Source organism: Belonocnema kinseyi, chromosome 2, assembly GCF_010883055.1.
Source record: "Belonocnema kinseyi isolate 2016_QV_RU_SX_M_011 chromosome 2, B_treatae_v1, whole genome shotgun sequence".
Classification (NCBI taxonomy): Eukaryota; Metazoa; Arthropoda; class Insecta; order Hymenoptera; family Cynipidae; genus Belonocnema; species Belonocnema kinseyi.
In genome coordinates, this window is record NC_046658.1 from 126751884 (window position 1) to 126761286 (window position 9403).

At 28.4% G+C, this 9403-nt stretch overlaps 1 long non-coding RNA gene across 1 annotated transcript; it reads right to left on the minus strand.

The window, feature by feature from the left end:
- Positions 1–266: 266 nt before the first annotated feature.
- Positions 267–7348, minus strand: LOC117168433. The gene is made up of 4 exons (XR_004466491.1): positions 7232–7348; positions 3705–3785; positions 814–894; positions 267–399 (listed from the first exon to the last, which is right to left on the minus strand). It is a non-coding gene; the product is annotated as an uncharacterized LOC117168433 (long non-coding RNA).
- Positions 7349–9403: the final 2055 nt, after the last annotated feature.

Here is a 9403-nt window from a genome sequence, read left to right on the forward strand (position 1 = left end):
TAGTATTATATTTTTGTCAAATAAAATTAATGACGTAGAACAATGCCATTCTGAGATATTATTTAAAATTTTTTTAATATTCGTTCAGATTTGCGTAAGGGGGTTTCGTTCATTTCGTCTTGGTTCAATTGAACGACAAGGCCGCTGTACATGTTCATTTTGACCCTTTTTTTAACGTTATTGATTTTATATGTTCCAAGAAGACACGCATTATTTTGGACCAATGTGGCAAAGACGTCACCAGTCAATGTTTCTAAAACATTTTGTTCCTCAGTTGGCATGGGCACACATTTATTATTCCAAACTTAAGTAAGGTAGAAGGAAGGGAAGAAGCGCGCCTGTCAGTAGGAGACCTCAAACTGACACGAAGAGATGTCTCTGCAGGAGGCGACCTGAACTCTGCAACAAGAAACATAGAATTAAATGTTTCTTAAGCTATACACGTGCGGTTCAAGATTTACAGTTCTAGATTTTGCAATTTCTTAAATTGTTTAAAAGTGTTGGTACATTTTACTATAAAAAATTCTATTTTTCATTTTTGCGCATGTTTACAACAAAAACATCTGGTCTAATGAGCGTGAAATTTCATGTTTAGGTGCTATCTAAGCTTTTCAAGTACAAATTTTGTAAAAAAATAAAGTTCCGGCGTGGTACAATTTTTGGAAGATTTTTCCACGAAACTTTGGAAATTGAAATTTAATGCGTTTACAATATTTACTGTTTCAAAAGATTGTTGAAGGTTTTGCAATTCAACAATGAAACTGTTTATTAATTAAAATTTCTGTTATCAACTTTTATTTTTACAATAACTACCCTGATGATTTGCATGTTCGTTATTCTTCCCAAAATTTTCCAGAAAGTCCTATGTTTTTGGTGGCATACCTAATGATGGACCTGTAAAAAAGATAAAAAGATTGAAAATTTGTCACATAAAAAATGTATTACGAATAGTTAAAATGCAATTCAAATATTAATTATATTTATTATAAGTTATTTAAAACATTAGTTGAAAAATAAACCTTTATCCGGCAATTATAAAGACGTTTTAATTTTTCATTTGATTTTATTAAAAACGAAGGATCATGAATAAAAAGATATTTATACATACTTAATCTATATTATCTCAAAACGCGATGAAAGTTCAAAATCGTTATTTTATCCAGAAAACTCATGATGTTTCAAGGTTTAATGAGAAAAGTTTCATATTTTGGCATAAAAATTGAAAATCTTTAAAAAATAAAGAAAAAATTTAAAAAAGGGGTTTTATAATTTAGTCTTTACCCACCTAGAAAGTCAAGAATAACGTTCAAGGTAAAGAGAAAAATAGAAAGGAACCTCATTTTTTTAAATGTAGGTAAAAATGATTGACGTAGAACTTTGAAACAGCGTAACTAACGAATATTTTTATATTTCGTGTATAGTTTTGCCCTTCCTAAGCATAAATTACGTACATGGAAAATTTTAGAAATTGATGACATAAAATATTTTAATTAGAATCACATAACTTTATTAGTAGAATTTAGTCTCTTCCCCGTGTAGAAGTATTTTCCCCTGAGAAATAGAGATAATTTATTTTTAAATCAAACCTATGTATTTACGCAATCCACCCCAAAAAGTTTAGAGAACTTAATATATTATAGAACGGAGAAACATAAAATCGCTCTTTGACAAACATTTATCAGAAGCGTTTTTTACCTAATTAAAATTCAACCATGGTCATTGGTTAAATATGACCCCTTTTTTAAAATGTTAATTTAATAACCCCTTGTTTAACTATTTATAACTATTTATACATAAATATATCAATCAGCCGTTTGCTTGTAAATAATTATTTTTTCCAAAAATAATCATTATTTGTAGTTTTCATGCCTTAGCAACAAATAACAAAAAGTAACAAAAAGAAAGAAGTGTTAAGAAAATAGATAAATCCAAAACAATAAAATATTTATTTTTAGTAACGCTCTGTTAGCTTGAATTTTTTTGTAAATTTTATTTTTTTTCAATTAAATTTTTTATTTTCGTGCATAGCTACAGCAGTATTTATTGGTTTGATAAACCTGAATTTCTAAGTTCAAGTACAGGGTAATATTCTCTAGAGCAATTTTTGAAGGATTATCTCATATCTGTAGTGGTTTCGAATTTGCTTGTACATTTTAGGATGAAAAATGAAATGTTTTGTTTTTGCGTGTAGCTAAAGCATAATATGTTAGTACAATTAATAAAAATGTAAACAGCAGGTGCTTGTTTCTATTGTCTAGTTCTGTATTTCAGGGATTTATAATATCCTAAAATGTTTCCAAATTTGTTTTGACTTTTTTCATATCGAGCGTTCTTTCGCATTTTACATTTTACAATAACTGGGGGGGGGGGGGCGGGTTAAATTTTACACAAATCTAATAGCTTTTCTGATGAGAATGTAAACAGTTATTTCAAACTCAAAAATTTCTTTATTGTTGTAAACGAATGTCATTACCAATTGATTGTAAAATTTTTATCTTTATTCATATTGCAAGCAATTTTATATTTTAGTTTCACATTTTTGTTAAATTAAATTAATGACGTAGAATAATACCGTTCAGAGATATTATTTTAAAATGTCTTGATATTCGTTCAGATGGACCTAAAGGCGTTTCGTTCATTTCGTCTTGGCTCAATTCCACGACAAGGCCGCTGTACATTTTTTCTTTTACCCTTGTGTGACTATTATTGATTTGATATATTCCATTGAGATATGTATTATTTCGGACCATTATGACAAAGGCGTCACCATTCAACGTTGCTAAAACATTTCGTTCTTCAGTTGGCATGCGCACACATCTATTATGTAAAACTACTAATTGATTTAGGTTATTGGGTGGAAAAGTGCAACGTATTTCAAACATCTTTTGCGGATTGACATGGGGAATGAGCCAAATATATTCAATTTCAAATCCAAGTAAGGTAGAAGGGAGGGAAGAAGCGCGTCTGGCAGAAAGCGACCTCGACCTGGCACGAAGAGATGTCTCGGCGGGAGGAGACCTGACAAGAGAATGATGTTCAAGTTTTTGCAATACTTTAATGTTTTAAAATTACTGGTACATTTTATCACAATTAATTAAATTTTTCAATCTTGCGAACGTTCATAACAAAACCTATTGTTCGTGTCAATGTAAACTTTCAACTGTAGGTGCGATCTAATTGTCTGAAATGCAAAAAGTGCAAAAACAAAAGCACATGACTGCAGATAAATCTTTTGTTTAGTACACATAAAATTGTCACTACAAGCGTGCAGTGCAATTTTCTTGTACTGCGTTTTAAGAATTTATGATTTAATCATTAGTTTTTAAAACTGTATTAATTTTATCATACGAAATGTTATTAATGTTAGCGTATATGCAATTTTTTAATTCGAATGAATTATTGTTTTATAGGAATAACATGTTTAACAAAAAAACTTTTTGGAAGAAGATGGATTTAGTGTGCTAGCGGAAGGAAACTCATTTATTAGTAGGCGCTTCCTGAGACAATAAAGGTGCTCAGTAAAAAAATTAAGTTTCGGCATGGTGTAGGTTTTGCAACATTTTTCTATGAAACATTAGAAATAAGGTTCCTTGCGTTTAAAATATTTACTGGTTCTACAGGTTATTAAAAGTTTTGAAATTCAAGATCAAAACTGTTCATCACTTAGCATTTCTGTTATCAACTGTTATTTGCACTATAGCTACCTTGATGATTCACATGTTTGTCACTCGTTTCAAAATTTGTCAGGAAGTCCCTTGTTTTGGGCGGCACACATAATGATGGTCCTGTGAAAGGGCCAAAAAGATGAAGAAATTTGCAACTTTCAAAATAAAGTACAAATAGTGTTGGATAATTTAATCATTTTTCTATTTAAATGATATAGAAACCTGTAATTGGATATAAAATATATGAGTACACACTCAATCTACAGTAGGGCTTAAAAGCATTTCTTTGGACAAGAAATAAATTAATTTTTCTGAAAATCTAGCACGAACTTAAAAGATTTTCACAAGAAAAGAAAAGTAACATATAACAGCATGAAATTGAAATTAATTATTTCTTGCAAGGCATATTTGATAGTCATACAGAAATTATATACTTGACTTCACCGTATAATCTTTCCGGAGACACTGATGTTAGGATTACCAACATAAATCAATCTACAAAATACTTTTAAGCGCTACTGTATTTAAAGTTAATTCTAAGTCACAATCCAAATTCCAAATCATTATTCGAGCAGAAAAACTTACGAGGAGTTTACTGGTATATTAATTTAAAAACTGATATAAACAATTTGCAAATATGTATTACATTTTTCAGTTTTTCTACCTAAGATATATTTTCCTCAAAAATATAAAAAACTTATAAAGTTTCGAGTTTGAGAGAGTAAAGTTTCATATTTGGGCTTCAAACTTGAAAATCCGGAAAAAATGTAGACAACAATAAAAATTATATTATAATTTATCTTTATCTACCAAGAGAATCAAAAATAGTGTTTATAGTGAAGGCGAAAGTAGAAAGGACCCTCATTTTTTGAAAATGTAGGTAAAATTGATTCAAGAAGAATTTTAGAACAGCATAACTAACGAATATAATGATATTTCACACACACACACACACACACATCTTAGATATGTGAGGTTTTCCCTTTTCAAACATAAATCGTGTACATAGATAATTTTACGAAGTGTTGACATAGAACATATTAATTAAAATCACATAATTTTTTCGAAGAAGTTAGTCGCTCGTGCGTATAGAAATATTGGACCTTGAGAAATACAGATAATTTATTTTTTAACAAAACGTATGTATTTTTATCATAATGCACCTTAAAAAGCTCTGAGGACTTTATGTAATGTAGACAGAGTAAACATAAAATCGTTCTTGTCCAAATAATTTTTAAACATTTTGTACGTAATTATGCAAATAGGAACATAGGTTAGATACGGCTTCCTTTTTCAAAGCTATTACAATGTGTCACGTATATTTCAAAAACTAAAGAAATATCTCTTTTTAATCCTATTAAGTAGAATTTTTTTTCTTCAAAATAGTTCTTTGAACGATAAAAAGTAATCTATAAAAAACTATCATTTTATAATAGATTCATCATTGCGAAAAACAAAACAAATAACATTTTTTCCCTAAAATCATCTTAGAATAAGTTAAAAGTGATTTTAAAACTAAGTAACAAATAACAAAAAGTAACTACAACCAAGAATTTTTAACAAAACGGTTGATTTCTTGAACATAAGATATTAAGTTTTAGCTACGCTGTTAAATTTTAACCAAAAGGGTGCACTTTTACCAAAAGAGACGAATTTTAGAACCAAAAGGATGAATTTTTCAATTTGAAATCTTTGGTATATTTGATCAGAAAAATTTATTTTTAATTGTGTTGAATTTTTTGTACATTTTAGGTGTACGATTCATAAGCTTGACCAAATACAATATTTACAATACGATTTCTAACTCAAACTTAAAATAAGAGTCTAAGTTGATATTTTACAAATTTATAATTTAATAAATTAATTTGTAAACATTAAAAAAAACATTTTTCTGACATTTTTATTGCCAAAAACCTTAACATTTTCTAAGCACTTCTTGTGAATAACTGTTCATTGGTTTTCTCCTATTTTATTGTACTTTATCGACTTTAATTTCACAACATTATGTATGTGCACTTGGTATAGCTTCTGATTCGTAAATGTTTTTGGTGGAATATAATAGTATATAGGATAAACTCGAAAAAGTATAAATTTTTAATTGATGTATTATTTTAAAAATGAATGTATTTTTTTTTAAATTAGGAAATTAAATTACTGGTAGTATGCTTAGCAGGAATATGATTTTATGTTGAGAAACTCATATGACTTATTGGATAGATATTTTTCAGATTTAAATTAGCCAAAGTTTAAAGATTTTAGAAAATTTTTCTTTTTTATACTTTTTTTAGTCCTGAAATTTAAAGCAAAAAAACCTTCTATCTTCATTAGGTGCCGAGTTATGGTCCTTCAAAGAACCAAACTTTTTTGAAAAAAGGGCGAAGAACCCCAATTCTAAAAAATGCAGCGATTTAGCTACAATAGCTCATAAGTTGTGGCCTCACAAATTTGACAGCTTTTGACCTATTTTTCTGGGCAAATTGCTCGTGCTAAGTTTTTTCAAAATACTTCACTTTTCGGTGAATCTACGTATGTAAGTGGTCCGAGAAAAAAAGTTCAGGGCAGGAAATTCTGCGTAAATCTAAAAAAAAATCTTTAGTCTTCATAGATCAAGAGTTATGACTCTTTAAAAAAACATAATTTTTTGATATTTTGAGCTATTTATAGTCAAAAAATGTTCGACTCAAAAATATGAATTTTAAATAAAATAATTGAATTGTCAAAAAAATAGAAACATTTTTAATAAAAAGTATAAACTTCTGACGAAAAATAGTTGAATTTTTTTATTGGGTTCTGTAAATTTAGTTTGAAATTTATGCGAAAAAAACCAGGCAAATCGTACGTTTCTTGAAAACAAAGGAAAGAAGATAAATTCTTTAAGAAAGGGAGGAAAAGGGGAAAGAGTAAGAACTGTAATTGAATCTGAAATTAATCGATTTTAAATTAAAAGGTGCAATTTTTTCCACCTTTCAATTCGTATAGCGAATTCGTATAGCGAATATCAGAGAATAATTTTGATTAGGCGCATTTAAAAAAAAGTCGGATATAAAGTTCAATGGACGAAAAATACGATTTTTGTTTTGCCAAGTCATCATCATCAAAATAGTCATCTTTTTTTCAAATGATAATATTAGTTTAATTTTTGTAACCTAAATCCTGGCTCTAGATAATCAAACAATATAATAAATTTTAGGAAAGCTGAAATGTGAAATCAAAATAACTATTTGAAAATTTGTAAAACTACACTACCGAGCAAGCATTTAGACTGGGCTGCAAATTTTGATACAAAATATGAAGAAAGAAATATCAATATGAAAAAAGACTGTCTAAATTGTTCCCTTTATTCCTCTACTTGACATTCTATACTTGTAAGCTCTTCTAATTTTTTATTCAGAATGACTTGGTGACCTAACCTCAAGTCCTAGATTCTGGACCAAATTTGAAGTATGTAACAAAAGACTCGCCCAGTCAATTCACTTTTCTGAAAAGAAAAGATGACGAGCATATAAAGTATTATTGTAGAGTCAAAGCCTTTTATATATACGTAAATTTGGTTAATACATACTTACCCTTGAATTTTTTTCCAAATGGCCTAGCCTCAACGAGTCTAATGCTTCACCAACTTCTTTGTTCAACCTTATAATTTTTGAATTTTCCAAAAGTTCATAAATAAAATAGAACACTATTAAAAACTTGTTCGTTTTTATCCCTTTGTTCCGGGAACGAAGACGCGCTGACACAGGCAGCAAACATGAAATGGCGACAACCGCGACAGCGATGCTATGCACAATAGCGCATTCTAGTCTGCGCGTGATCGCGCTGACAGTGGCGTATTTTGGAACTTCTGTTACCAGTAATCATAACCAGAAAACTTTTAACCAGCTAAATTCAAACAGAGTTAATTTATCAGAATTTTCTAGTCGCATTAACTAGATTTTCTGATTTACATAACTAGACATTTTTTTAACCAGGCGCATTTAGTAACTTCAAGCAGAATTTTTTTTGAGTGTGGGACATCTGTGCGCGTGTGCAAGAAACATTGGGTATACTGGGACACTTAAAACATATTTTTGTTAATAAGCAATTTAATATTGCTTTTTAATTTTCAGACAGTTAAAACAGAACACAAAAAGTATCCTTCTACGAGAAAATTCAAATTTATTTTTGACCTTCATTTTTGAAGGTAAAATATGTTTTTTTTTTTTTTAAACGGTCAACACCATTGAAAAGAATTTGGAAATACTACAGAAAATGCAATGAACAAAATTTTTTAAATAGATACATAATTATTTGAAAAATTAAAAATCAGATTGCTTCTTTTTAAAAACCGCCTATGACTTATTTTTCATGGATGAAAAATAATAATCCTAATGTCTAACTTTGGATTTCTTAATAGGGAAGAATTTAGACTTAATTTAATATCCAATTAAGAGAAAAACATATTATTTTTCGAAAAAAAGTAAAATTTTTTCCCGACCTTCATCTTTTACGAAAAAATATTTGTTTCCAAGAAAATTTTCATAGAAAATAGAAATAGTGTAAAAAACAATTGAAGAGTAAAACACTTTGCTCAAGTACAACTTCGAAGGAAAAATTTAATTTTGTAACTAGTTACAATTTAGACATAAGTAGACAAAAACTACATACATACAGCTCATACATTTTTGTGTACATCTTTAGACAGTCTCGTTAATTTACTTTTGTAAGAGTTTAATTAATAATATATTTGTATATATTTTTCCATAAAAAAGTAAAATCCCACCAAAAAAAATATGCTTGCTGCATATTTAATGTATATTTAATAATGTTTTATGAGTACATTGAGACTGCATTTTTTAAATGTTATAAATGTTGTGACTTAAGTAATAATAAATATATAATAATAAATAAATAATGTTTTAATTTTTTTTAAGATGGTTTGAAACAACTACGTCCCGGGTGATTTTATTTTTATTGCAGAAATTGCCCTTTGCCCTTGAAAATTAGGTAACACAGATGGTTGCTTCTAAAAAATTCAATGATATAGACGAAATGAAACAGAATATAAAAATAAGGCACGTCTTTAAACATTATGTTAATAAAAAAGGAAACTTTTTTAAATTTACTAAACTTAGATATTAAGCTGTATACCTTAATACCATTTGTTAAAAATATGCCAATATAGCTAATATACTTAATGAGTCATTATCTAGAACATATTAAATTTGTGTCTAATTTAAAAAAAGCATTGAGATAATTGTTAAATCTTGTTCAAATATAATAAAAAGCGTAGTTAAAACATACTTATCTCTTAAAAACGGAAATTTCGTCGTTTTTAAAATGATCTAACTCCTTTAATTTCAGTCTACCTTAAAAAATTTGTTGGGATAAATTTAAAATATATTTTATATCAAACAAACAAAACGGGATGTAGAGCGGTATGGAATAGAGGTTCAGCGTCAATATGACCTTTTTAATTGTATTTGAAATGAAAAATGCAATCAGCATCATTGGCTGGTGTTTCAGTCATGTACTAAAAATTTGAGAAAAAATTCTAAAACTCTTCAACATTTCTTTTCTTAAATTTGGAAAATTGTATATATTTTCTTTATTTTGTTTGGAAGCATAGGCTTAACGAACTTAAGCTTCATTTTGGTACCCTAAAAAAGTGTCTCAAAGGCACAGTTATACAAACTTACAGACATACACAAATGAATATGTACATATATGCATTCCACATGCAGACGTAAAGTCATACATTT